Below are 27,912 nucleotides of genomic sequence, written 5' to 3'. Positions count from 1 at the left end.
GCCTGTCTTCTGGCGTGGATGCTTTGCCCCAAAGTTTGGTGTCATCGGCGAACTTGGCCAGTCCACTCCTGACTCCAACGTCCACATCATAAAATATCACATTCGTCCCTGGGTGGGCTCGAACCACCAACCTTTCGGTTAACAGCCGAATGCGCTAACCGATTGCGCCACAGAGACATGGCTGACTGGTGAGATGATGGGATGCACCACGGCCTCTCTGCTCTAGAAGCAGCTGGTCACACATGGCACAGAGGTGGCCAGGACAAGGACAATCGTGCTGCTGGCTGCAGAGGCTGCTGGGCTCCCAGGGGCCCTGGCTGACCTCTCTCCTGGCTCAGAGGATCCCTGTGAGCCTGGGCTGAGGTTTAAGGCCACATCTGGCCAATCCAGAGCTGGTTTGGGGGAAGTAATGCTTTTACCTGACCTCTCATTGGTGGATCAAGTTGCCACTCCATACCCTGCAGCAGAGGGAGGGGTCTCCAAGGTGCCCAGGGGATTTAGGGGCACAGATGCCCAGTGCCCAGGGGAGCTAGGAGCACAGGCAACCTGCTGCAGCACTCCTGCTCCCTGCACCCCTCGCACCGTGGAGACCCCTGGGGCATGCAGAGGAGCCCAGCCTGGAGATTAGGCACGTGGCTCCCTCCAGCCCCGTGGGCAGGCAAGGCACGAACCAGCCCTCCCCCTTGTCTGGGCAGAAATGCATTCATTGCCCACAATGCTCCTTACGCCGGCTGGGTCTGGGCACACCTCTCCTGGCCAGACCCATGGAGGAATGAGGCCTCGCTCATGAGGACAGCCAGGGAAGGCGCAAGGTCTCTAACGCCAGGGGGACACAGCCTCCGCAGCAGCCCCCGTGGCCAGTCTGACCACAGCCGGCTTCAGGGTCATCGCCCGGGAGGGGAGAGGCAATGTTCACCATTGCTAAGAAACTGCTGGGATGAGCTAGTCCAGCCCCCAGCAAGAGCCGGGGCACCATGTCTCCCTGCAGCTCCTCCAGACAATCCTGGACTAATATGGAAAAAGCAGCACGGCCCGTTGCCCGAACAGCAGATGGACCGGCTGGCCACTACCGTGTGCAGCTACAAACATGTTCCCGGGGAGGCGGAGGTCCCCGGAGAAGGCGGGTGTCTGCAGTGCTGCCAGGCAGGGTGACATCCGGGTGATGCCATTGTTTGCAGTGACCGCGCCTCTGCACTGCTTGCTGATGCCGCTACGCCGCAGCGGTTGCAAGCTCTGCTTCATCCATTCAGCCCCTCCCTGCCTCCGAAGCAGGGATCTGCTAGCTCAGTGTTGTGCCGGGCAGCAGGTGCGGACAGAGAGATTAAAGCCCAAGCCATTTGTGGTGGGTGAGACGCCAAAGGTCCTGCCTGCAGAAGTGCTGGGCGTCCCCACCCTGCAGCCAGGGCCCAGGGAGAGCGGTGTTAGGCCCAGGCTTGCACTATCCGAGCACAGAGGGTCACTCAGAAATGGCTGTGATCCAAGTGCATGGTCAGTGCTGACCGATATCCCCTAACCCTCCTGCCCAAGATGCTCCTGGGCTCGGGACATTTGACGTGACTGCTGGAGGTGAAATCCCAGTATTAACCCTGCCCTGGGCCTTTGAATGCTGGGAGCTATAGGGGGAGAGGGGCAGGGGACAGCTGTGCGGGCAGGACCTGCTCCCCTACTCTGCCCCTCTGCAGCCGCTCTGCTGCTGCGTGGTAGGGCGCTGGGCTGGATGGACCTGGGGTCTAACCCAAGCTGGCAACTCATGTCCTTCTGGACACAAGAAGGTGCAATATGACCCCGCTTAGTGGCTTAAATGCCACTTAGATGCATAACATTGGAACAAGATCTGACTTGGGGCTGTTAAAATTTATAGCGAGGAAACAAGCCTCTGTGGGGCAACGTGATAGCTTTTATTAGATCAACTAAATAGTTGGAAAAATTGCTTTTTGCGAGCTTTTGGGTATAAACACCCTTCTTTAGGCAGAGGGAGAGGCCTGAAGAAGGGTGTTTGTACCCAAAAGCTTACAAAGAACAGTTTTTCCAACTATCTGAGTTGGTCTAATAAAAGATATCACATTTATCTTGTCTGCCTATGTCCTTAGACAAACACGGCTACAACCAACGCCCCCAAAACACAGCAAGCAAAGATGACCTGGCTGGTCATGTCTCTGCCCTCCACCAGACACAGCCTGGGGACCAGGATCTCTGCTCTGGGAGGGGAAGGAGCTAAGTTGCTCCCAGCTGGGATATGGGCTCCTGGAGCACGGACAAGGACGACAAACCTCCCGGGCTGCCCCCAGGCTGGAGGACCCTCCCTTAGGGCCCCCCGGGGTCCACGCACAACAGATCTCCTGGAAAACAAAGCCTCTTGCTGGCCCGGCCAAGCCACCAGGCCCAGCAAGCATGTGCGTGCTTAAAGTGAAACCACATGCCTTGGCCGCCGGTCCCTGCAGAGCCGCGTCTCGCTGCGCTCGGAGCAGCCAGCGCCCTGCGCCTCTAACTGGAAACATACCGGGGGGGCACCCCGGGCCGTGCCGTGCCAGGGGAAGGCGCTGGAGCAGGCCGGCTCTCGCCCCAGGGCTCCCAGCCAGCAAGGTGCCTGCAGCGCTATGCGATGGGGAGAAGAGGGGGCACGGGCCCTTGTTTTTCCACCCCTCGTCTGGATCCGCTCGCTCTGTCGGCAGAAGCTCGCGGCAGTCAGCGGTCGCCGCTGCCCGGCCGTCGAAGCGCGTGCCCAGCCGTGCCGTGCAGGGGACTCTGCCCAGCGCCACGCGCCGCCAGCGCCGCTCATCAGCCCCTTGCTCCCTGGGCTAGTGGAGATACGGAGGCTGCCGGCACGGAGACCTGCTGGAAGAGCGGCACGCTCCTCTGCTTGAATGGGTATCGAAGCTCAGATGGATGCCGTGGTACTGGTGCCAGGGGGCAACAGCTTGAACTCTGCTCGCTTACATCGGTGTAAGCCTGTTGTCGCCCCGCACAGCTCCCGTGGGGCACTTGCGCCTTTGAGCACCGGGGGCCAGAGCCCCTGCAAATGCTGGTGCAGCTCATCCTGGGCCAGGGCCGGCCGGCGGCCCCTTTGCCATGCTGCCGAGTGCAGCTGTGAGCAGACCCACTGGGGGCAGTGTAAATCAGAGGCGGGCACCTTGTGACATGCGTGACACAAGGGCCATGGGTCGTCTCTGTGTGTGGCACGTGGCAGACCGGGGAGGGGACAGGCAGCACGCTGGCGGAGGGGGCAGGGAGCAGAAAGCCGACCAGCAGATCAGGCAGGGAGCACAGGGTGGGGAGCAGACATCAGAGCAGCAGATCAGGCAAGAGGCATGGGGCAAAAGGCAGACAGCGGAGCAGCAGATCACGCAGGGAGCATAGGGCAGGAAGGGGAAAGCAGAGCAGCAGATCAGGCAGGGGAGGGGGATCAGCATGGCACTCGGGGAGGATGTAGGGCTTAATATGTGGCACGCCTGGCTAAAAGATTGTCTCCGACTGGTCTGAATGGTCCCGGTGCCCTGGTGGTCTCAGTGTGGGGAGAAGCACCCCCCTCGCTCTGGACCCACTCCTCACAAGCACCGCTACGATGGGCCACCCCTGCCCCAGCCCTGTTTCTCCTTGGTCCAGCCCCACCTTCCTGCACCCCTCTTTGTCCCAACAGGCATCTCCCTCCAGAGGGCTGAAGGAAGCCTGAAGGCCAGCCCTGACAGCGCATGTCTTTTTGGGCCAGGGGCACACATATACGGCTGGTAATCACAGCCCCGCGCAGGACGAGAGACAAGTGGTCTACAGGCCGATTCCTAAATAGGCTGCGGTTGTGCGAGAGGAAGCTGTGAACAGCTCTGGCGTGGGAGGGGAAGTAAGGCAAAGGCAAGGGGGAGCAGTGTAAATGGCTTGAGCTCACTGAGGGCAACCCTAGGTATCAGTGCATTCAGGCCCCGAGTGCATCACCTCCTCCCCATGCCCAAAAGGTGCCTACAAGGTGGGATGAAGTCCCCACGCTGCTCCATCTAAGCGGCCATCCAAGTGGTAGCAGCTCTATCTGATCCCCCTGCACAGCGCCGGGGTGGATTTATACCTCAAGCATCTCACATCTCCTCTGGAAAGCCCTGTAGGGCTCCTCCAGCCCAGCACAGGCTGTAGAGCAGACAGCCACCCACAGCAGCATGGCCAAGCTGGCCTGCAAAGAAGGCGGCGTGTCTGGGCAAGGCTCACGCCTGCTGCAACCCCCAGTAGCAACCATGAGCAGTAACCAGCATCCCCTTGCAATCCCCTCCTGCTGCCACCCGCTAAAACAACCAGCCCTGAAGGAATTAAATGCTGAGATTATCCTGTCTGAAGTTCAGAGACAATCCTGCAAGAGAAGCACTGAGGTACCAGGAAGGCAGAAGGCCTCCTTGCACCCTCCCAGGACATGACCCCTGCTGAGAGGCACCCGAGTAGCTAAAGAGATGCAGTCACTGCCCAAGCCCATCACGTGCCCATCTCCAAAGCAGCAAGAAGTCAGCCAGGCACTACTTAACAAAAGCGGCACTAGCAGCTTTTGACTGGGGTGCGCCACACGCAGCAGCTAGGCAGCCTCAGGACATGCCCTTCCTTCTTGGCTCCAGCACCGCAGGCAACGGGGCTGGGTCCTGATCTCAGTTACACCAGCAGATGTGAAACCAGAGGCATCCGCCGGGTAACGTGCGTAGTGCCAGTGAGCCCTCATGTATTTGCTGGAAATCATCCAGCAATGACTTCCAGTTTGCTTCCTCTGCTCAGCACCAGGCTGGGGACAGGCTGATGAGATGGATGTTAGTGATGGTGAAACAGCTGCACAGACAGCCAGCCCTGGGGCCTGGGAAACTTCAGTGATCAGAGCCTGGGCAGCAGCAGGGTATGCTTCTCTCATAATGCCCTGGGAGAGGTGAGAAGAAGGCACCAGAGGAAGAAAGCCCTGCTGTCCTTAGCCTGGGCTTTCTCCACTGATGCACCCAGGGTGTGCCCATCCCAGCAATATCGAAGTCCAAACCCTGCTCTGAGCAAGCTGACTGCAAAGCCTGCGCTGGAGTCTGTGTGTGAAAAGCATCGGCCCGCTCCTCTGCTCTCCCAGAGCAGGCCGCATCACGCGCTACAGCACAGGGGAACTTGAACCTCGACTACCGTCCAACACTTTGGGGTCTGAAATGCAGCCCAGAGATCCAGAGCCTGGTGCAGGACCTCCCCCTAACTCTCTGACCCGAACCACAAGAAGACAACCACCAAATGAGCGAGGCCCTTCTACCACCCCTGGGGATTTCTCCCTAGCCCACAACCAGCATCTCGGAGGTGTTCCCAGGGACCCTGGAGCTCCTCTCTGCAGATAGACCAGGCCAGGACAACGCTTGCTTTGGCTGGGCAGAGAGGAAGGCAGCTCTGGGTCCCATCAGCGGGCAGCCCTGCTCAGCTCCCTATATGCTGAAATGCTCAAGTGGTGCACGCAGATAAGGTACTTCGGGGAGCATGGGCCAGGCTGGTCCAGCTGTGTAACCAGCTGTCCTGTCAAGGGCCTGCCTGGGTGAGTGATGGCAGCTCCTGTCGCGGTGCCGCGGAAGCAGCTGCTGGCACCTCCCCAGCCCTGGGCGCTGCCCATCGGGGTGGAGGGGGTACAACCGCACACACGCGGTACTGCTCATGAAGATGATCTGGCTGCGAGGGCACAGTGGCGGCGGGGGGCTGCGTGTCATGTTGTACCTCTTGGCCCAACTTCCCTACCTCCCAGTAGCAGCTGTAGCCGAAAGTCACTACCGCTTGCAAGACACCCAGGCACTGCGATGCCAGTGTCTACCTAAGCACTGCACAGATGCGCCAGGTCTTAGCTCTCAATGGCCTTCCTCACCTGCCAACCAGATGGGACCTGTAGTTGTGATATCCGTCTCCGGTGCCTAAGGCTCTGTGACCTGGAGGCTGGTCTAAGCTGGACAGTGCTAGCAGCACACCAAGAAGAGCAGGGGTGGATCCAGGGGTTGCAGTTATGTAGCTGCACCCCTCCACCCCCCCTTTGATTCCTGCTCCACCCAAACTTTAAAACCAAGTGTCTGGGAGAAGCAGTGGCATTTCTATTCAGGCAGCTCTGAGGAGTCTGTGAACTTCATGGCTCATGATTCCTACTTATTTTTCTTTACTCCGACTCTCTCCTTTTTAATGGTCTTCTTGATGTGCCACTATGCCTGAAAGTTAGCCAAAAACTTTTTTCCAACTACTCAGCTGGTCTAATAAAAGATATCATATCTACTCAAAGTACCTTGCCTGACTATTCAAAACATCCTTTCTTCTGCTGGCCATGTCTCTCTGCTATTTTACATCCTGTAGACTGTTCTTAGATCTACCTAAAAAACTTAATTCAGGTGTTGTCATATTAACCCAGGCATAAAAATGACTGACAGTGAAGTATTGGATGCACTATCAAGATGCTCAAGAAGGCTAGATTTTATTTTATGAATCTGAATAAGAGATGTACATTTAACTATAGTGACTCCAGGACTAATGAAGCAATATCTTTTAACTAACTTGACTATTTTTCTCTATTTTTTTATGTTTTTAAAACTTAAAATATAATGCTGCACATTAGTGCACATTCCAATAAAGTTACATTTGTTTTTGCTTTGACCTTAAACTGAATAATAGTGTACTAGCTCCCTAGCATATTAGCAGAGTTTCAAATATCTGTAGAAAAATATGCTTTGTGTTATCTGTGCCACACCATCTGCAGCACCCTTCTCAAAATCCTACATCTGTCCACAGAGAGGAGCTGTTCCTGCCTTGACAGGCAGAATATATATATATTTTTTACTATAACCCAAGTCGTTTTTCCACAGTTACCATTCTTCATCCAGTAACAATTACAATCGGCAAAGAAGCATTATAATCCAAGGACAGGGCCACAATAGGATCCATTAGCAGCCCACGGATCCACCTGCTCCAGCCCTTCCTGGATCTAGTGCCCACTTGATCCCTAATGATCTGGCATCACTTGTGACCATCCAGCATCCCGCATGCAATGGGTGGGGTGGGTCTCAATCCAGCTGCCAACCTCTGTGACATAAAAATCATCATCTGCCTGATACCTGCTGCCAGAAGTGCTACTTGTTTCTCATAACCTTGTCCCTGCTGATCCGGATGCTGGAAATAGCAGCATGGTTTAACTCCTCCACTGCTGACCGAATCAGCCAGAAAGGTGAGGTACGAGCCCACCAGGCACTGCTGGTGGGCTTGGAAACGGATGAAGTTAGGAATACACTAACCTATATCCATGCAGCTGCGTGAGACCTGGCTTCACTAGAAGACAGAGGGCTGAGGCTGGGGGTCTGATCCTGCTAAAAGCACGGGGAAATTTCTACTAGTCTGGCTACGTGGAGGCCGGCTGCGTTTGGATGTAGCAGGAACAGCTTGGAGATGGAAATGGAGGGGGCATTGAGGCTGGAGTGGAAGATGAAGCGGGAGACGAGGACAGAGCTCATGCCCCAATGCCACCCACCAGCCTCCAGGGCTGTGTTCTGTGGGTCCCTCCAAAAGGAGATGAAATAGGACAAGCGACCTACAGTGCATGAAGACAAAAAGATGTCAGGAATGCACTCAGATGGAGACAGACATCGTCAGCTCCCAAATGCAATCTGCAACCAAGAGCAAGGTACATTGAAAGCTCTTCAATGCCCACCCAAGGCATCCAGTTTGGGTACCACCACTCTGTTCTGGAAGACAGGAGGCTTAACTACCTCTTGTCCGAGGCCCTCCGCAACGGGCTACAGATAAACGGGCCCCCAGGCTCTAGGGCTGCCACTCAGATTCTGATCATTAGTATCATCTCTTTGTCATCAAAGCTGACACTGAACACAGCCATACACATCCTCCTCCATTCGGAGATGTCTACATGGCGCTGAGGAGGCTTTTAGGTCCCCGAGGGCACAAACACACGACAGGGTTACTACAGAGCAATTCACCCTGGATTTCACTCTGCAGCAAGGGGAGGACACACAACCAGCTAAGCTGGTAAGTGCTATTCAGCCCCTGGCACCAGGGGTAGGTTGGCATTTGGCTCCCCCTGCTGGAATTTATGGGGAATTGCACACCAAGCTTTGAAAGCCTGGTGCGTGCAAACACACACCTGACGTGCCAAAATAAACAAGTTTAAAATTTGTAATGCTTGTTACGTTAATGAGGATTAAATGCCGTGGTGTGTACAAGTGCCCCTGGACACTAAGTGGCAACAGATCAGATTGAGCACTTGGTTTCCCTGGGATAAAACTGACAGGCCACATGGCTACTACCCTGGTATAACTTCTCCTGGTGTATATTTACTCCTTGCTTCAGGAAGTGTAGCTGCTCCCTGCAGCAGCTTACACTGGTACCAGTCTGTCATGGGTCCGTTCTACTACCACTTCTGAGCAAAGCTGATTTACTCTACAGTAAAAGTATTGTGTGTCCATACCAGTCTCTGAGTGTGAGCTTACCCCCTCCTCTCCGCTGCTTGATTCTCTGTGCAACCATTAACACACCTACATTGCTAAGGTGCCTCTATCTGCACCTGAAGTGGCAGCAGCAGTGCAGCAGCCACCTCTGCCCAAAAGCCTTGTGCTTAGGGCACTTGGGAAGGGGAAAGCAGAGCTCTACGTCCCGCACAGTCAGAGGAGGCTTAAACCCACATCTTCTGCTTCCTAGAAAAGCATCCACCCCACCAGCCAGGGGCTAGGCAGGGCTGAGGGCACCACCCTCCACTCCCCCTGTCCAAGCTGGGCCCCTGGGCAAGAGAGGATGCAAGATGGAGCTGGACTTTGTGGCTCAGTGAGGAGGGCACTGCCCTGGGTGGAAAGGACTGTGCTGGTCCCTGTGTTTTTTATACTTTCATCCCAGGAGCTGCCCACTTCTCAGGGCACTGAGAGGAGAATCAGGATCCCCTTTAGTTATGACAACTACGACAATTATGACTGGATGTCACCATCCCTCGGCCCCGACCATGAGACAATCCTGCCTGGCCTGTCACTTCAGTGAGCCACCCCTTCCGCTGGAGGACAGGTTTCACCTTCCTCCCTGTGGGGCTGGTTTCATCCTCCTCCCTGTAGTCCCTGGGCTGGCAGTCCAGGTCTCCCTGGATGCTTCCAGACGACCCCAGCCTGCTGGGCGCTGAGCTCTTCGAGTAACCAAGCACCAGCTGAGGAGGCTGATCTGCCTTTCTCCTGGGTAAAGTACCATACATACCGGTGGTTTTTGCACTAGAGTCTGGGGAAATGATGGGTGCAAGGTTTGTGCCAGCCAGGGCCCTCCATTACACCTGCAAACTCTCAGAGTTATTCCTTCCTGCACGCCTCCCTGGCTGCTCTGGTTTCACAGGCTTTTGTACATTTTTAGGCTCTGACCTCAGCCTCCGGGAGGAGAAGGCCTGGGCTCGGCGACTTGGAAATCCTCAATGCTGCCGGGAAATCCTAATAAGGAAGGATCCTCTGACTGCCACTGCTGCCCTTCATGTCCCCTGGCCACTCATGAAGTGGGGAAATGCAGCTCTAATTTGCTCCTCTATAAACTCAGCTTGTCCAGGCATGGGACAGGCCTTCGTGAAATCATCTCTTCATGACCATGGCTGGTGCGGGGAACAAAACAGCCTCTGCCCTGGGCTCGCTCTCTGCCACTTGATGCTGCCACAGGCCTCTGGTGACATGCACTGGGGCTTGCCTAGGAATCCTTTAGGCTTGGTATCTGCAACGCCATGCTCATTGCTTCATCCTCCTTCCCCTGCACCATCCACCGCTGCCTCCCAGACCCATGTTCCCCTGCCCTGTGCTTTCATATGAGGCCCAAGCCTGTATCTCAGGCATCAACGAGCATCCACACCTGGAGGTGGATCCAGCCTTCCACATCAGCTTCCCCCATTCCCCACTGCCTGGGCTGGCCCAATATAAGCTACCCCCAGTTGATGGCAAGACACCCAGTGGTCTGTAGATCAGGCTCTGGGGACCTGTTCGAGTTTCTACAGCCACCCAGGACTGGGAGGGTGCACGTGGCGTTTACAGCCATCTTCACCCAACCTTCCCCATCTGTCGGCAGCTCAGGAGAGAAGCTCTCCCTTGGCCTGAGCAGACGACTCAGTGTGCCTCAGCTGGCCTAGAGTGACCTCGGGCCACAGGCAGCTGTTGATCCAAAATCCTCCACTGGTAGAAAATCCACTCCGCTCCCCCTGGCCACAAGGCACCACAACCACTGCCCACCCATCTAACCACAACATGCCACAGGTAAAGAGCAGGATTGACAAGCGTCCTGCTAATGCCTTGGCTGCTGCATTAGCAGGGAATCAGTTAGGTTAACCTACGCTCAGAGGCTCTGAGGTCTTCCAGCCCTAGTGCATCCTGCACTGCAGAGGAAGGCAAGACCAGCCACCCCTGCCAATCTGGACTGGGGGGAAAGGTTCCCCCCAAGCCCCAGACCTGGTGGTTGGTGCAAACCAGTGCACAGGGGCAAGACCCTCCTGCCAGGCACACAAGAGACATCTAAGTCTGGCAGGAGCATCCATGTGCCCGTGCCAGGCTCCTGCAGCTAGCCCGAGCCAACGTTCAACCACCCACTGGCATCAAGGCCGATGAACAGGAGCACGAGAGACCCCAGCAGAGGCTGAAGTCCTGTTCCCAGTCACAAACGGGACAAAGAACCAAGGAGCCCACAGTCTAACGGAGCAAAGAGAGGGAGGCGAGACAGAGAAACGAGGAGGTGAAGCGACACGCTCGTGGTCACCCAGATGGTCAGTGGTACAAGCAGATGACGCACCTAAGTCAACTTATTGTTCACTATAACCCCCCCAGGCCCTTTTCTTCCAAGCTGCTGCCCAGCCCATCAGCCCCCAGCCTGCACTGGTTTAAGCAATTGTTCTGTCCTACATGAAGGAGTTTGCACTTGTCTTTAATTCAACTTCATACGATTTTTTTTGGTCCAATCTTCCAATTTGTTGAGGTCTCTCTGAATCCTAGCCCTACCCTCCAGTGTATCCACTACTCTCCCCAGCTTGGTGCCATCCGCAAACTTGCTGAGGGTGTGCTCTATGCCATCTTCCAGGTCACCGATGAAGATATTGAACAAAACTGGCCGAAGGACCAACCCCTGGGGCACTCCACTTGATATCGACTGCCAACTAGACATGAAACCATTGATTACCACCCTTTGAACCCAACAATCGAGCCAGTTTTCTATCCACCTTACAGTCCTGTCATCCATCCTGTACTTTCTTAGCCTGCTCGCAAACATGTTGTGGGAGAGGGTATCAAAAGCCTTGCTGAAGTCAAGGTATATCACATCCATTGCTTGCCCCACATCCCCAGAGCGAGTAATTGTGTCATAGAAAGCAATCATGTTGGTCAGGCATGACTTGCCCTTGGTGAAGTCAATGCACACCCTCCATCATCAAGAACCCCATCAGTTTTTGCCTTTTAAGCCACCTGGAGACACCTGAATCAGGGCAAAGCAGTTGTACTCGGGCTGCAGGGGGAAAAGAGGGAATGGCAGGACTCTGGGCCAAATTGTGAGTAAGGGACCTAAGAAGAGGGTAGCTGAACCCGTAGAAAACTTTCAAGGAGAGTTAGAGGGGAAGAGACGGGACAGTCAAAGGGTCATGGTGCTCTAAGATCAGGGGAGGGAACAGGAGAGGAAAAAATGAAGCTGTTAAAAAAAATCGCTTTAATTTTATAGGCTGGGGGCACCTTTCAGCATGCAGGAGTGGGCTGCGTGGAGGCAAGCAGGCTTATCAGCCGTGAGCAGAAGGAGGCACGTGCAGAAACAGAGCCTGGCTGTGACCTCCTGGACGGAGGTGCTGAGCTGCTTGACGGAGGCGCTGAGCTGCTTTGCTGCCTCTGCCAGGCCAGGGGCATGGGGTGTCTCATTATCCCTCTCAGGAACATAAAAGGCTAAGAGTTTCTCTGCCAGGAGAGTGAGGGAGAGGGGAGGAGAGGCAGGGAACGGCGTTATCAGCCAGAGGAAGCTAAATCCGGTACCAAGGTTAAAGCTGCTGCATGTAAGTACAGTCCTGCCTCGGAGCTTCAGCTTTTATGGAGCGGTAAATCAAACTGAGTAGGAGCTCTGATTTTATTGTGCTGGCCAACAGGTCTTGTCCTTGGCCTCCCAACATGCACGTAGGCTGGACTATGCAGCGCGTGCCCTCATGGGGAGCAGCCTGGAGGTTGCTCTTAGTTGCGCCCCTGAGATGGGATGGCCCCTAAAAAGCCATCTTAGGCCCACGGGACTTGTCTTTCCTGGTTGCACAGGACACTTCTCCCTGGCTCGAAGCCAGAGAGGCTCCTGCTTTTGCATCCAAGCACCTCTCCTGAGGTTGCCCTTGGCTTGAGCAGCCCATGCCATTCGGGGCCCCCTCTACCAGATTCATCTTGGCCCCTGGTGCAGTGCAGGGCCAACCCCATGCCAAACACAGTTCCCCCTGCCCTGACCAGGAGGGGTGCACTGCCCCCCCTAGAGCAAAGACACAGCAGGCATCCCAACCAAAGTGCTCCTCTTCGGTGCAGGGATGGGGGGGAGGCGGGGGTCCCTCAGACCTGCTCTGTATCTACATGTGCACGCTCATCTGTGTGAGATCCACGCATGCCCTCTGTCCCGTGAGCAAGTGAGCGCCTCGCACACTTCCACATACATGTATCCTCACACCCAAAGTGTGAGCCTGTTCCACCCTGCTCGCTGTCTGCTGTGATGTGGCCTTAGAGCAAAGAGCCTGGTGTGTTATCAGAAAGGATCTGGTCTTTGGTGACTTGGTCACAGTCACACAGGCAAAGCAGGGCATTGAACCTATGTCTCCCATGCCCCCGATGGGCTCCCTGGCTCCTGAGCAATTTGCTTCTCATTCTCCAACCTTGCAGGGCAAGATGCCTCCCTCCCGACTTGACCCGCCAGCAGTTCTGAATACAACCCAAGGGTTGGACCTTTGCAGAGCCCAGTCGAGATCGGTCCAAAGGGTCCGAGTGCCCCAGGGTGAGCAAAGGCTTGGTGTATGGTCAAACCCAGCGCACCCCTCCGCTTCAATCTCACGGCAAGCCAGCAGGTCAGATTCAGTGGGCTGACCGGTGCATCAGAGCGGGATATGGCACCAGGATTTGAAAAGGGGGTGCCGATATTGTGGTGCAACATCACATTAAACATGACACATGTTTTCCTCCAGTTAAAAAAACCTAGAGGCTTTCTAATATGCCAGGGACCTGGGGCTGTATTGCTCAGTTTTTAAGAGTGAAGCAAGATTGAGAGGTCCCAGATGACTGGAAAAGGGCAAACACAGTGCCCATCTTGAAGAAAGGGAAGGAGGAGGATCCAGGGAACTACAGACCAATCAGCCCCACCTCAATCCCTGGAAAAATCGTGGAGCAGGTCCTCAAGGAATCAATTTCTAAGCGCTTGGAGAAGAGGGTGATTGTGAACAGTCGGCATGGGGTCACCAAGGGCAAGTCACACCTGACCAACCTGACTGTGGACAGAACAGTTCTGAATACCAGGACAGCTGCTGATGCGATTGCTTGACTGCTTTCCAGCCAGAGCTGCAAGCCCAGACCATTTGAACCTAGAGGGCACCCAGAAAGCAGGAGAGCCAGGGCACAGACTGCTGCAAGCCGCACAGACCTGGACACATGGGTGAGGAAACCTTCAAGCACCTCCTTTTCCATGAGCAATAGTGGCCCCAGCATCGCTCAGGCCTGACGTGGCCTCTTGCCGTGCTGTCTTGCGGGGAGACCTCTCTGCAGCTTCTCCACTTCTACGCTGGGTCTGGGTCTCAGCCCAGCCTGCATTTACAAACCCGCCGTGGTCCAGGGGAAGGACCAGGATCCTACAGCAGAGGACCTGAACTGGTAGGGACTGGGGTACAGAGCAAAGGACCGGTGTCAAGCCCTACTACCCTAGTGTGTGTGGGATTTAATCAGTAGTCAGGCTATAGGCTCTGCAAGGGTTTGTTGCACTGGCCGCCAAAGAAAAACACAAGCTGATCTGAGCTAGATGATCAGTGGTCCAGAGTCACTTCCCAGCCCCACAGGCCATGGTTTTCCAATTCTCCTTTCTGGATGTCCAGCTTTAGACGCTGGGATCTGATTTCAGCCCTCTTTGATCGCACTTGGTCCCCCAGCTCTTCCACTTGTGAGGACCAAATTGGCCCCTTCCCTGCAACGGTCCCAAGACTTATGTTCCCTTCTGTCCATCTGGGACACAAGGACCTGGACGGAGACCAGGGCTTTCCCAGTAAGGGAGCTTGGCATTTCCCAGCTCAGCCCTGTTTGACTTGGGCTTCTCCTTGGGTGTGACCCTAGCTTCCACCTTGCCCACACACAAGCCCTTCCCCCAAACATGCCGGTTGGGGTACAGGTGAAAACCCAAGTGCTGTTTATATTCAGGCTAGTGACCCCTGCTTTCACAGAGGGAGGTGCAGGCTGAACCCCCTAGTCCTCCACAGCCTGCCCATAATGCCCAGCCGTGTGCCCGGCAAGAGATAACGTGCCCCGCAGGGCACTGGAGAAGACCAGAGAGCAGCTCCGATTCCTCCAGCTCTGGGAGCCATGGCCTGGCCAACTTGAAGTCATATCCACCATCTAGTCTCCCCTGCTGCTCAATATATTGGCAGGCAAAAAAAGCCCAAAAATGAAGGCGATTTTACTTGCCCACAACAAACCCTAAGAGCTGCTGTCTTTGGGCATGAAGAACATAAAGGGAGAAGGTGCCAGGAGGGGGGAAACCCCCACAAGAGCCTGGACACGGAGCCAAGAACAGGCTCTCGGTAAAGCAGCCACAGACGGCCTGGACTGAGACCACGAGGGAGGAGGATTGCTGGAGACAAGGCTCAGCTGTCGCGGAGCAATGCTGGGAGAAGGACCGTCCCTTGGCAGGGAGCGCTTCGCTGCCAGGCACCAGGGCAGCTTGTTCCAGGCCCCCAAAGCACGGGGGGGCAGCGCAGGGGGAGGCTTGGGTTGCTGGTACGTCGATAGATCATGACAATGCACGGGGAGAAGAGAGCGGGGTGTCAGGGTGGCAGTGAATCATCCCCACTAAAGAAGCCCTGCCCTTTCTATATGGGAGCCATCTCCCATCACCATAAATCGTGCAGCTGAGATCCTCACATTGGGAGGCTTCAGTAGACTCTTGCAGGGCCGCCTACAAGGGACAGGTCTCCAGCCTCAACTATATCAAGTCATTCAAGGCCAAGGAGAAGGGGATCAGCAAAACCACCTGGGCAGCAACTGTCATCATGGTGCTATTGCATATACCCCAGCTGATGCATGGCAAGGCTGAGATGAGCTCCCATACACTTACACCATGCGTACCCCAGTCTCCTACAGTCCACTGCACTGGAGCACCAAGGAGCCCCCGTCCTGACAAAGCTCATGTCCCCATGCTCAGGTGTGGGCTGACACTCTCTAGCTGACAAAAGAAAGGAGGGTGAGCTATAGCTGCATGCTTCTTCATCCTCATTTTCTTTTCCATCCCCTGGGATGACGCAGCGACAGACGTGCTGCCGACGCTGGACTCTGTGCAGCCCTTATCCATGCCAGCTCGTATCAGGTCCCTCCGGGGACCTAGTACCAGGCATGGAGGCCCTGCACAATCCCATGTCACTCCAGGCCTGCCGATGGCTTACACCCATCCATAAGGCATGCAAGAGTCAGCACTGGCTCTCGGAGTTTCTCCTGGAGCCTCCTTCCTGATTTACGAGGAGCCCCCGCTAGCAAACAGGTCAACAACTAGCCAGTCTGGGGGCAGCTCAGCTCTGCTTTGCTCAGGACACAGGGTGTAGAGGGTCATAAATCAACTAGCACCCATCTGAGGGGGTGAAAGGGCAGGGAATCTGCAATAAATATGGGGGAGGGAGACAAAACCAATCCTAGAGTGGTTAATCTTTTGGACAGGAGACTCAGTTTTTCCCCAAGGGCAATAAAATGCACCCAAGCCAGAGGTGCCAAAGTTTCAGGACAGTCAGAGAGGTTGGAAAAATCCCTCTTTATTAAGAGTTTATAGAGTTTTTGGATCGCTACCAGCTCCCTCTGCTCTGGGATACCTTGAGTGCTAACCCATGCCTCCCCTAGGCATCATCCACTCCTGTGTCCCGAGTCCAGTTCATCCTTGGTTTTACCAGCAAGGACTTCAGTGCAGCTACGCCAGGCATGGATCTAGCCCTGGAGGGGGCGGGGAGGCGGCACAATTAATAGCAGCCTTACACTAACATTAGGCCCCTGATCAAGGCAGATCTCAGTGCCACCGGTCTCCTATCTGGGGACCTATCCCCCTACCTAGGGGGGACAGGTCAATGTTTGGACAGCACCTACTGTGTCCCCAGGGGTTCAGGCCATGTCTCCACTACCCCAGTGGTGGTGCAGACCTGGCCTGAATGGTGGTGCAGACATGGCTCCTGCTGCCACCCTGTTGCCAGCTGTAGGGCTGCCACTCCCTCACCTCCTGCCAGCTGCTGCGATCCCTGCCAAGGGGGCACTGGTAGCTGAGTGGCACCAGGCACAGCCAGCAGGAGCGCCTGCGTGTGCAAGCATGTGCAAGCCCCTTCACACGCTCCCTCCAGAGGGTTCCCGTGCAAATGGTTAGAGATGGGTCCTAGTTATATGCACTACGAAACAACCACACGGCTGAGGCACTGAGGACCCCAATGTGCAGGGCACGGTAGAGGCTGAAAGCACATGCCAGTTACAGTGCAACACAGGCATCCAAACTAGCCATCTGGGGCACTGAAGGCAATCCAGGCAGAGCAGTGCCAGCTCAGTGCAGGGGGATTTGCCCTGCCTCTCAATTGACACTGCAACCCACAGGGAGCCGTACGTGCCACGGCCGGGCTGCAGCTGCCTTCCCAGTGCGGCACTCCCTGCCAGGGCTGCAGCATGGATGAGCCCATGGGCAAAGCTACCCTGCAGTGTTGTCTGGCACAGCTATGCCAGCTAGGACCACAGGTACAACTCAGTCTGCAAAACCTCTGAAGTGGGCGCAGCTCTGCCTACCAAAGGGGTCTTCTCCCAGCTCCACTATTCCCATTTGTGGAAAGGGCAGTGGCTAATCCAGCAGAAAACTACCTTGCCTTGCCACTAACGGGCTCTGCTAACCCAGCGAGGCTATAGCAGCAGAGGCTCCCCTGTGCAGACAAGTCTGCGGACACTGTCCATGCCCCAGAAGCTCAGACAAAGGGCAGCGAGGGCCGTCAGCATCATGCTGGTGCCGCCGTTTTCTGCTGAGTGTTTTACACGAGGGCAAGCGGTGGTTAGATGAACAGGGAGGCAGGAGAAGAGGCAGGGGTAGTGGTAGGGATGGAGGTGAGGTGACTGCAGGGGTCACCTGCAGTGACCCAGGTGCCCCAGCAGGTACCAGAGAGCGAGCCGGTGCCCCAGCAGGTACCGGGACATCAAGCCAGCTGCCCCCAAACATCTCTGGTTTCCCGTGCTCGGGCCAGCTCTCAGCAGATGCCAAACTCAGAAAAGCAACTACTACCTTGCAACTGAACTTCTCCCACTAGACGCGCTTTCCAAATGCACCCCAGTCACTTAGCCAGAAAGAGCCCGTTAGCACTGGCAGGTATGGGGTCAAACCCCTTGGCTAACAGGGCTCTAGAAAATCCTGTCTGTGATTTGGATGCTCAGCTGGCAAGATCCCTCTGTCCTGGGTGACAAGACGTTCAGGCTGCAGGGGTGCTGGGCTTGTTCTTGCCGGCCTGGCTGCGACAGGTGAAGCTTTCTTGTTTTTCTTAAACCATGACCCAGTCTCAGGTCAGAGCCACCATCTCAGGGACGGGGCGGTGACACCAATTTGAGACCATCAGCCGGGGGGGGGTGTTGAATGAGTGACCCGGTCACAGGAGAAGAAGGCCCACTGCTGGCATTTATTCTGGTCTAACCTGACTTGGTGCTACGGTATTCACAACAGGTAATAGCACAGGAAATGCCTCCTGATTCGTTTAATCCAGTGCTTCTCAACTTTTTTAGACTCATAGCATTTGCTGAGGGGTGCCATCTCATAGCTTTCCTTCTTTTTTTGACCACAAAAAAATAATAGAGCAGCTTTTCTGCAGCAAAGAACTCAGAAAGCCCGTGGCTACGGACTTCTACTTGAAGTCTATGAGTTTGTCCTGCAAATGGTGCTGGCAAATCTAAAAAGTGCTAACGTTGAGTGACATCCCATGGCACCCCTGAAAGGATCTCAAGGCACCCTGCTTGAGAACCACTCTTTTAAGTTGCGTCCTTGTTATCAGCTGTATTGTTTCCCCATCTGCTGCCCCGGTCCTGTTCTGATTTCATTACCACCCACCTGCCGAGCGACAGCAGATGTCCGCAAGCCGGCAGCTCGGCTTCCCAATGGAGAAGGAATCTGCTATGTAGCGTCTGGGGAGATCCTTAGGGCCAGATTCTTTCCCACTTATTCCCGTCCTATGTGGATTTAGGCACTGCGGCGCAACTCTTCTGTCCTGCTGGATTGTATGAGCGTGGGGGGATCCTCCTCTTCCTCACTGCTTTTCCATGTCTCACTCTAATGGACAGATGAGGGTGTGTTACAAAAGCAGAGGTATTTGCTAGCCATGTTGCTCTGAGACAAAAAGTAATGCAAAACTCTCTAAAACTCTTGGTTCAGAGATGATACCTTTTAGTAGACCTTTTCTTGCAATCTCTTAGTTGGTCTAATAAAAGGTATCATCTCTGAACCAAGAGTTTTAGAGAGTTTTGTATTACCAGAGTAGATGCATTCATGGGTTTTCAGGCTCTGAATGGGCTGGAGCAGAATTGCAGTAAGTCTGTGTAGATGCCCGCAGAATAGAGACTGGTCCTTAGTGCCTCATCCTTTATTTGCAGATATACACTGGTTGAGCATGTGATGAAGTAAGCATCAGCCCAGGAAAGCTTGTGCTCTTTTGACATAACTTACTTAGCTAGTCTATAAAGGAGCCTGTACACCCTGCTTTCTAACTGACTTCACACTAAGGTGGCTACTAGAATGGAAAAGTTGGACAGGACGCACGCCAACCCCCTTATCCAGGCATCCTGGACCAGCAGCTCTCTTCCAAGAGCCTCGCATGACCCAAACCACCCTGGTATATCCCCCAAGAGTCAAAAATCCCTTGCAAATGAAGATCCAGAACTTCAAAAAATAGGTGTGACAGCGCCACCTGGTGACATCCCAATCAAGAACCAGCACCCCAAGGTGCCAGGCGCTATACACACAGGCCCCAAAGACCTCACCCTCCAAATCAGTGATCAACTAGAGCAACACTGGGTGCTGTGAGATCCTTTCTGCACAATATTAGCACTTCAAGGTGTGCAAACACCTACACATGATTTGTACAATAAACCCAGAGATTTCAACTGGGAATCCAGAGTGTCAAAACCATCCAGGCCACGTGTGGGATGCCTGCATTCCTTGCAATGGAAGAGTCTCTCTGCCCTATTTTTGTGGTTGAAAAATGAGTAAAAGCTCAGAGCTGGTATTTTCTGAGTGGCTGCGGGGAACGTTAATGGTGGAAGCTTCATAATTTAGAAAGAAGTGAAATCAGCTCTGGTATAGGCTTGCTTTTGACCTCTAGCTAGCTTTCGCCAAGAAAAGAAACGAAACAACAAGAAAAGAAAAGAAAAGAAAAGAAAAGAGACTACTTTCTGCCTTGAATTTCTCAGACTAATGCTAAGGCCAGAGAAGAATCTTTTTGGAGGAAACACTGAGGTTAATCAAATGAGCTGTTTTTAGAGTTTAAAGGGCTGGTGGTTAGTAATGATGTGGCTAATGCTAACCTAAAGAGCTTGGATGCTACCGCTACTTCCAATTTCATATTTCCTTAGTAGCTTGGTTTCTGGCCGGGGATTGGCTTGGATAAATTACATTATCTCCTCTCGGGACATTTTTAAAGACAAGGTTTGATTAGGGTTAGTATGGCTTTCAAGGGGAACCAATAAAGGGCTGAAGCCACAGCTCTCTGCTGGCCTGATGCACAGGGATAAATGATACCCCACAAGGAAGTGTGGCCTATGAAAAGGCAGGGAGATGATGGCTATGATCTTTCATGCTAACACACCACTGTGCTGGCAGCAGCGCTGAGGAACTGAACCTCGCTGTGCTAGGCGCTGTACACCCAGAACAAAAAAAAACAGGTTTCTAACCAAGGAGCTTATACGTCTTTTTCTACTCATCGTGCTTCCCTTGTTTGGCAGCTGATGAAGGGTGACCTCCATTTAACAGAGTTACTGCCCTGGGAGAATCTGGATTGCATACTTCTATCTAGACAATGATCTGTGGGTGACTGTTTATCAGTGCAATGTGGGATAAAGCCATTCCAGGTCCTTCAGACAAATACCTACAGCACAGCAGTCAGAGCTCTTCCAAAAGTAAAGCCCGAAGTCATACTTTCAAAAGCACCTTGGTTGGAAAGAGCCCTTCCATACTCAGTATTTATGGGCTCAAAGCCAGAAGCTAATAAATACTGTTTTCAAAAAGCACAATTGTTATCTTTTCACATGCATCTCTCTCCAAAAAAAAAACAAATCCTTTCGAACTGAAATCTGATGCATTTGATGCTTTGGCAGAGGCCATGATGATGATTTTGATTTGCTGCAAAGGTTGATCTCAATTGGAAAATGAAGCTTTGAGCTAGAAGGGTTAGGGACTGCCCAGAATGGCTCGGGGGCTTTCCAGCCATGGGGAAAGACCCAGCCCTGGGGTCCAATGCTAAATAAATAAATAGCTAAATCTGTCCTGGGACAAATTCATCCCTGGTACAAAGGAAACTTATTAAACTAGGATTCAATCCCATAAATGCTGGCTCCTACAGGGCCCTGTCTGTCTTGTGGGGGAAGGCATGGCAAGAGCTGAGGGCTGAGAGGCAAAGTCAGGTCAGCTCCACCTGGACACAGGCACCTTTGCGTGATTTACCTTTGCAGCAAACTAGCAAAGGAGGTTGGGGCTTCTCTGTCCGGCCGATACTTGCAGATCATGACCTGCTGCCTCTTGGGAGGACACGCTTCGGTTAAGCACAGTGCAAGGGTAACCAGCTGAAATGTGGCCTGTATACGGGAGGTGAGACTGGACGTTTGGCTCTGGCATTAATCTATAATTCACAAGCAGCCTTGGTGAGAGGCTGAGAACTTGTATCGCCGTGCCAGTGAGACAGGGCTCGGGGCACTGGAGGGTTGCGCGTGAAGTGGCTATTGGATCTGGAGGGCTGATGTCTTGATGTATGTGGGGTGCGGTGAGGCTGGGAGGTGCAGGGCATCTGGGACGTGTCCGGCTACCAGGCCAGCTCTGCCCATCCCTGGACAGTCCTCACTTCAGGATCGCAGGCCAGTGAACAATCAACTGCAACAGATTCTTGCTGCTTTAGGACCCTGCTGAGCTCCTTGTCCTCACCGCCGATTCCCATCCAGCTGCTGATTCCCATATCTCCCACCAGTACGGAGACAACGAACCTGACAGGCATCACCCAGGCCAAGGAGGTAGCAGGAGTCGGCGGGGGGGCTGGACTGAGCACTGGCCTGGGACCCAGGACACCTGGGCTCTACCTCTGGCTCTGGCTAAGTCACTCCTCCTCTCCTGTGGGCTAAGATCAAGTGAAGGGAGTATCTGAAGTCCCGGGCTAAAGAGTTTGGGATGAATACCTGGAGACATCCAAACCCCAAGACTTCCAGGCTTGGGCCTGCAAGTAGGATGCCTGCCAATGGATTTGGTAGCATCTGAAGTCCCAGGGTGACAGGTCTGGGCTGGAGGATGCTTGCTGGTTGTAGCGCCATACATGGTGTTTGCAACGATTGAGTTTCTGCCTGCTCAGTCGATACGGTTTTTGGAACAGTTGAGTTCTGCTCAATCAATATGTTTGGAACTGATTTGCCTAATTTGACCTGGTACATGAAATATATAAAAAAAACCCCCAAAACTCCTCCTCCTCCCTGCCCCTTGGCTTCACCCTCAGTTGAATGGAGCCAATGAAAGTTACTTCCTTTGAGATCTGCTGATGACCGGTGCTATGTAAGGGCTCAGCTGCAGCAGCAGCTTCTGGCTCCCTGCGACTGACTTGGGCTAAGTTTAAAAAGAAAAACAACTCAGGAAATTGCGGACAAGTCTGCAGAAATGCCAGTGCTTTAAACACCCCCCTTAAAGCTCCCTTATGGCAAAGCCTCATTACAAACCCCCAATTATTTGCAAGTGGTGTAAATCCTTTAACAGTCTCATGTACCTGCCCCCGCACCCAGCGGCTGGCATGCTACTGCAGGACTACAGTCCCACCCACACCTCACTCCTCTCATGCTCACTCCTGCCCACCCCTTCGTACCTAACCCATCTACACGCTGCCGCTCAGACGGCTAAAGAAGAACAATTTGACAGCCAGAGGAATCGATGGGGATCTAAGCGTTTCACATTCAAACCCCTACCAATTTCCCATACGGACTTGGGCAACTCCCTTGATCCTCAATCACTGGGTGTTAGGACCTAAATGCCTTTGTGGATATGAGTTTCAGGGTCCCTACACTTTAGCTCTTGATCTGTAGGGTGAGGACAGGGGCTTTGCCGTACCACACAGAGGTGTGTAGGGAAACAAACTCAATGATGGGTTGGGAGATGGTGTGACGGTATTCGTGGAGGCCACGCAGGACGTGGGCCTGCTCTGCATTGCATCAGGAACGCTGGAGGACTGTCCGAGGGCTGTGAGGGACGCTTCCTGCCTGACTGGATGGAGTTAAGTCAAGAAGAGAGGAAACAATGCCTCGAGACACGGCACCTCGGGGTAAACCCTCTGGAGCTGCTAGCTGGGAAGAGCCCATTGGTTGTGGCTCCAGCAAAGTTAAAAGAGCAGCCTGGGATGGGCGCCCAGGATCAAAATAAGGCTTTGCAGTTAAAGAAGCCCCTTTCCAAAGGAAGGGGTCGCTGGCTGCTCAGGGGAATGAGCCCACGGGAAGCTGTGGGCACCCAGGCCTGCACGCGGCCTGGCCGAGAGCCCCTGGGCAGGGAGGGCTCGGGCTGCCCGAACAAGTGACACCTTGTTTGGAGGCCCCTGCCAGTCCTCTGCCTTGGCCGCTGGTCACGGCTCGCGGCAGGGGCAGGCTCTGAACTGAAGGGATCACGTATAGTAAGTCCCCTGTGACCCACAGCCTGGCTGAAGAGTGCACCAGGGGGTGCACCGGGGGGGATCCAGGGTTGAGGTTTGGGGGCAGCCAGCCTGGTAATCATGGCTAAGTGCCTCCATGAATGAATCCATGCTACTGGGTGTCTGCTGGGTAGAGCAAGACAGGAGGAGAGAAGCCATGTTCCTGGCTCTGCCACTGCTGAATGCCTCTGGCAAGTTACTTCACCTCTCTTTGCCTCGTTTTACCCGTCTGCAACATGGGGACAATGCGGCTGAGGGCCTGTAAAGTGCTTTGAGAACCTTAACGGTACCGGGGATTTACAAAGGCAATGTAATGATTCATCCTCACGCCCCTCGGAGGTGACAGCATCATCGCCAAGTCACAAAGGGGAACAGCAGAGGCACCAAGGGGGGGGGCAGAGGCAGGCCAGACCCCAGGCTCCCCGCTGCCCCGAAGAGCATGGAGACCACGCAGCCGCGGGGCAGCGAGTTACCGGCTCGGACGGCACGGCCCGCTGTCGCACGGAGCCCCCCGATGTTGGTAGGGCTGCGGCGGTGGGCATCGCCGCGACCGGCAGCGCAGGGGCTGGCGCGGCTCTAGCTTCCCTCCGAAGCCTCCCGGTCCGCGTGAGCGGCGCATCCAAGCTGCTGCTCTCCCACGGGTACGCGAAGCCCGAGCCGCGCTCCGAGGCGTAACGTCTTGAGAGGAAACACGAGCATAAATCAGCGGGTCTCTGAATCAGCTCTGCTTCGGTTGCTAATAATACTCCCATGTTTACCCACAGCCCTCAGGCGGGAGATGTTTGCTTTTGCCTTGTCCGTGGTTTTCCCAGGCTCCCAGGCTGCGTCGGAGCTGCGGCTCTGTGTATAGAAGCCTCCCCTTAGAAAAGCAGCTTTCCAGCCACCCAGGGCACAGCTGCCTCCCAGACCCAAACTGGGAAAGGAAGGAAGGGCAGCGCTGCCCTCTTCCACAGGGAATACAATGAGCCTCAGTCTCCGCGGAGAGGCTGCGCCGAGCCCCCAGCTGCTGAAACCCTAGCGCGGCCGGCGGAGGATTCCTGAGATTCCAGCGCCGCATTCTGCCTGCCTCTTCCACGGAAAAGATCAAGCCCTGATTTTCCTTCTTTTTTCTGTCTATACCCCCTTGCGATAAGTGCCAGGGTCATCCGTGCCAGCCCTTGAGCGACCTAGCCAGCGCCCGCAGGGAGCAGGCTCGGCCTTCGCCCTGCTGCATCCGCGCCTGATGCTGCGCGGGGATGTTTCAGCTGCTGGGGAGACCAGTGCAGCCCTCCCCTCTCCCCTTCCCCGTACTTTACCCCACCGAGCCTCAAGTCCCCGCCGCTCTACAATGGGGAGCCCCTAAGCCTCTTAGGACCGGGAATGTGCGTGCTGCCATGACTGCAACGGTGCTGGGTTGTGTTTGTGGGGGCCTGGCCTGACCGTGATACTGGTGTAAACTGGGGTCGCTCCGCTGATGCCCCGGCAGCCATAGCCGAGGCTCCAGTCCTGACTACGAAAGAGGTTTATGAGTATAAGGAGGAAGCAAAAGACCTCTGCGAGCTGTATCTAATAGCTGAAGGCAGATGCAGATGTCACGGAGGGATCCTGGAAGGGGAATGGAAGGGAACCAGCTTGTCTTCACATGACGGGAGGGAGTGGAGGGAGGGGGAGGTGATGACCCAGCCGGGCCTTTTCTCCTCTAATTGCTGCGATCCCATGATTCATCCCGGGGCTGGATGCTGCAGCTGGGAGACACAGCCTGGCTCTAACTTTATTTTAAGTGTGAGAAAAAAAAATGCTCCAGCCTCTCATGCAACATTTGGAGCAACTGTTGGAGGCTGCGATCATTATAGGGCAAGTAGAAAAGAGCTGGCTGCACCCTCCTGAATGGCTGAGGGGGTGGTCAGAGACAGCAAAAAGCCCTGTTTGAAGATACTGGACTTACCCAAAGAGCCTTGTCTGCCGATGTCCTTAGACTAAGGACATCGGCAGACAACCTGCACCCCATAGGCTACAACCTGCACCCCTGAAATGTCTTTGGAGAAAAGGTTTCTACTTTGTCTTGCTTTTTTAAGACCCAAACTCTTATCAAGCAAACAGCCATTAGGCAGAAAGGCTTTCCCCTAGGATTTTAATTAAGCTAATGTTTTCCTTATCTTTTCCTAGCCCTAGATAGGCAAGACGCAGGGCAGAAGAAAACATGAGACACCAGCCATTAGCAGATCCCATCGCTGGGGGTGCAAAGGGGATAACATGGCTACTTTTCACAATGGTTTCAGTGCGCTATCTTGTCCATTAGCCTGCATCCATCACTGGAGTATCTGAAAGACCGTCCATAAATGAGTGCTTCTGACACGCATCCACACGTGCACATGGGCGTGCACACACACATCCATTTATTGCTGTAGGAACCTGACAGATCTTTTTACAGGATTTTAATGGTGCTCCTCTCCCTTGCAAGGCCTGCATGAGAATAATTTGGCCGGCAGCTACGTTCTGCGCCGCGTGCTCTCCTTTCAAACAGCGCCTTCCAGTAGCCGCAACCTGGCGGATGACGGCAAGCAACTTTTCCTAGCAATCCTCCTCCAAAGCAAGCTTGTCCCTCTCGCACCGATTTGCACACACCTGTCACGACTGATTCCTCATCGGGTTTGCTTTTCCGGGCAGGTGGACGGTTTAAGTCAGGCCTGACAGACACCTGGAAACCCTTTGTGCCACACTGCCGTTCCTGCCAGATGCCCGCATGGACCCGAGTTCACCCAGCCCAGGGGAACCAGGGTTTTCTGTCTCACTCAAATCCCCCGTGCCACCCCACCCCGTGGGGACAACCCTGCAGAGGTGAGAGGGGCTGCCCATGTTGTTGCCTTGACCTGGCGTGGGGTTTATCACAGAGGCGGTGGCGGGGAGACCCTACCGACCCTAGCAAAACATCTGCACGAGGCTTACATCCATGGGTTCCTAGAGAGTTAAACCTTGCGGGGGGAAGCCAGCCCGCCAGCTAGGTCTGAATCAGGCCTTCGCTGAGGTCTTGAGAACGGCTTTCGCCAAATATGGAAGGTTTTTGCCTGTTTTAGTCATGCAGGCCCCAGCCCAAGAGTGCTGCTTTCCAGATGGTTAGGTCACACAGAAACAGCCGGCCGCCCCCCGCCTGCTCCCCCCACCTCCGAGCCTATAAACGCTCGCCAACGAGGCTCTGCTCGCTCCGTCAGACCTGAGCAGGGCCTGGCTGGAGCTGGCCAGGGGGCTGGGAGCCCGCGGTCGCCAGCAGGAATTCGCCCGCTCACCGAACTTGGCCTTCTTCAAATCTCCGCGACTCCCGCTGGGAGGTCTGGCAAAGCAAAACCGCGGCGGCTGCTTCTTGCTTAGGGGAAGGAGAGGTGGAGACGCTGACGAGCGACAGCTTTTCTCCATCGGCCTCGGGCCGTGTCACCGTGGCCTCTGGGCACCTTGCACGTGCAGCACGGCAAGGCCCCCGCGGACCTCCTGAAGTCGCCGGCACGTTTCCCTCTGCATTGCTCTGGTACCTGCCAGGCCCCACACGATACAAACCACGTCGTCCTGAAGTGCTCGCCCCTACTGATGCTCTTCTCTTGCCCCAGGAGTTGTTGAAACCATCCCAATGGCTGAAACCCCCCCCAATCACCTCTACCGCCGGCCGCTCGGCCAGCCACAAACTGCTCCCCCGGGCTCCACATACATAAATACCCGCAGCGCCCTTCCACGCATAGCACCCCCCGCCCCATGTCTGCAAGAAGAGACACGTCATGTAGCATATCCATGAGATAAACCAGACAGCCAGAGCTTTCTAGGGGTTTCGAGGGAGGATGCCCTGCCGATAGCCCCCTTACAGTGACGACCCAACTCCTGTCCAGCCCAACAGGGATCTCCCCGCTGAGCGTGCAGGGGGACTGGGGCTTTTGGGAGTCTCTCGATGTCCACCGGGACACTACAGCAAGGCAAAAGGTGACCTCTCAACTAGGAACCTTGAATTGCACCCAAAATCTCCTTGCAAATTCCCGAAGGAGCACCAGCAACCTAGACACCAGCTGGGGCCTTTGAGACGGGAGCCTAAATCCCAGCTGGCGGACACGCTCCCTCTCTCCAGGCTCCAGGATAACGCTTGGAGCGGTGACCGACATCTTCTAAACGAAACGTTTTTGTTTCTTTCCAATTTTTCTTTCAGATAGTTGATTTTTCAGTAAGGTCCACTTCTTTGGCAAAAATCACAAAGCCAAATTATTTATTTGCTGATTTACAAAGCCTCTGTTCTAAGGCTTTTCTCCTCTCCCTGCCCCCTTCCCTTCTTATGTTTGGCTTTTTTCCCTCCCTGTTTAAAAATATATCCTTGCAAGCTGGGAGTCCTCTCTTCAGAAAATCCCAAAAGTGGGAAAGGAGGGAATGTAAAGGGGAAAAAAAAAAAAAGAACTTGGTAAAAGGGGAAAAGGACCTGTTTTGCACCCTCTGAAATTAAATAATTTGGGGGCTTTTTTTAAATTCTATTGCAAAATTACAAGTGCAACAGGTAGGAGACACAGGATCAACTTGACTTGAGGAAACAAAATGTTAAAGTGAATTTCAGGTTCCCTTAAGAAGTCCTTCAGAATGGCTCCTAGCAGGATATGTATCCCATTTAGACACTCGTGCATCCTCCATCATTAGCTCCCTGTTAACTGAATTAACACCCTATCCCTCCATCTACCTAGGCAGAGCGGTGGGCCATCAGCACAGTGATGGCAGATGAACTTGGGCGTGCAAGTAAGGTCATCCAGAAATAAGATGCAGGGAGACAGGAGAAAGAGACCAAGGTCCCAGCCCTCTGGGCCCCATAGAAAGCTGAAGAGGGATGAGGAAGGTCCTACAAAGGATGGGGT

At 54.4% G+C, this 27,912-nt stretch overlaps 1 protein-coding gene and 1 non-coding gene across 2 annotated transcripts in view; both read right to left on the bottom strand.

Moving 5' to 3' along the window:
- Nucleotides 1-27,912, bottom strand: part of ARHGEF17 (Rho guanine nucleotide exchange factor 17) — a 139,831-nt gene that overhangs the window by 105,247 nt on the left and 6,672 nt on the right. The window lies entirely within an intron of this gene.
- Nucleotides 104-177, bottom strand: TRNAN-GUU. The gene has a single exon. It is a non-coding gene; the product is annotated as a tRNA-Asn (tRNA).

This window comes from Crocodylus porosus, unplaced genomic scaffold, assembly GCF_001723895.1.
Source record: "Crocodylus porosus isolate Cpor-Errol unplaced genomic scaffold, CroPor_comp1, whole genome shotgun sequence".
NCBI lineage: Eukaryota > Metazoa > Chordata > Crocodylia > Crocodylidae > Crocodylus > Crocodylus porosus.
This window is presented reverse-complemented; position numbering and strand designations above follow the sequence as displayed.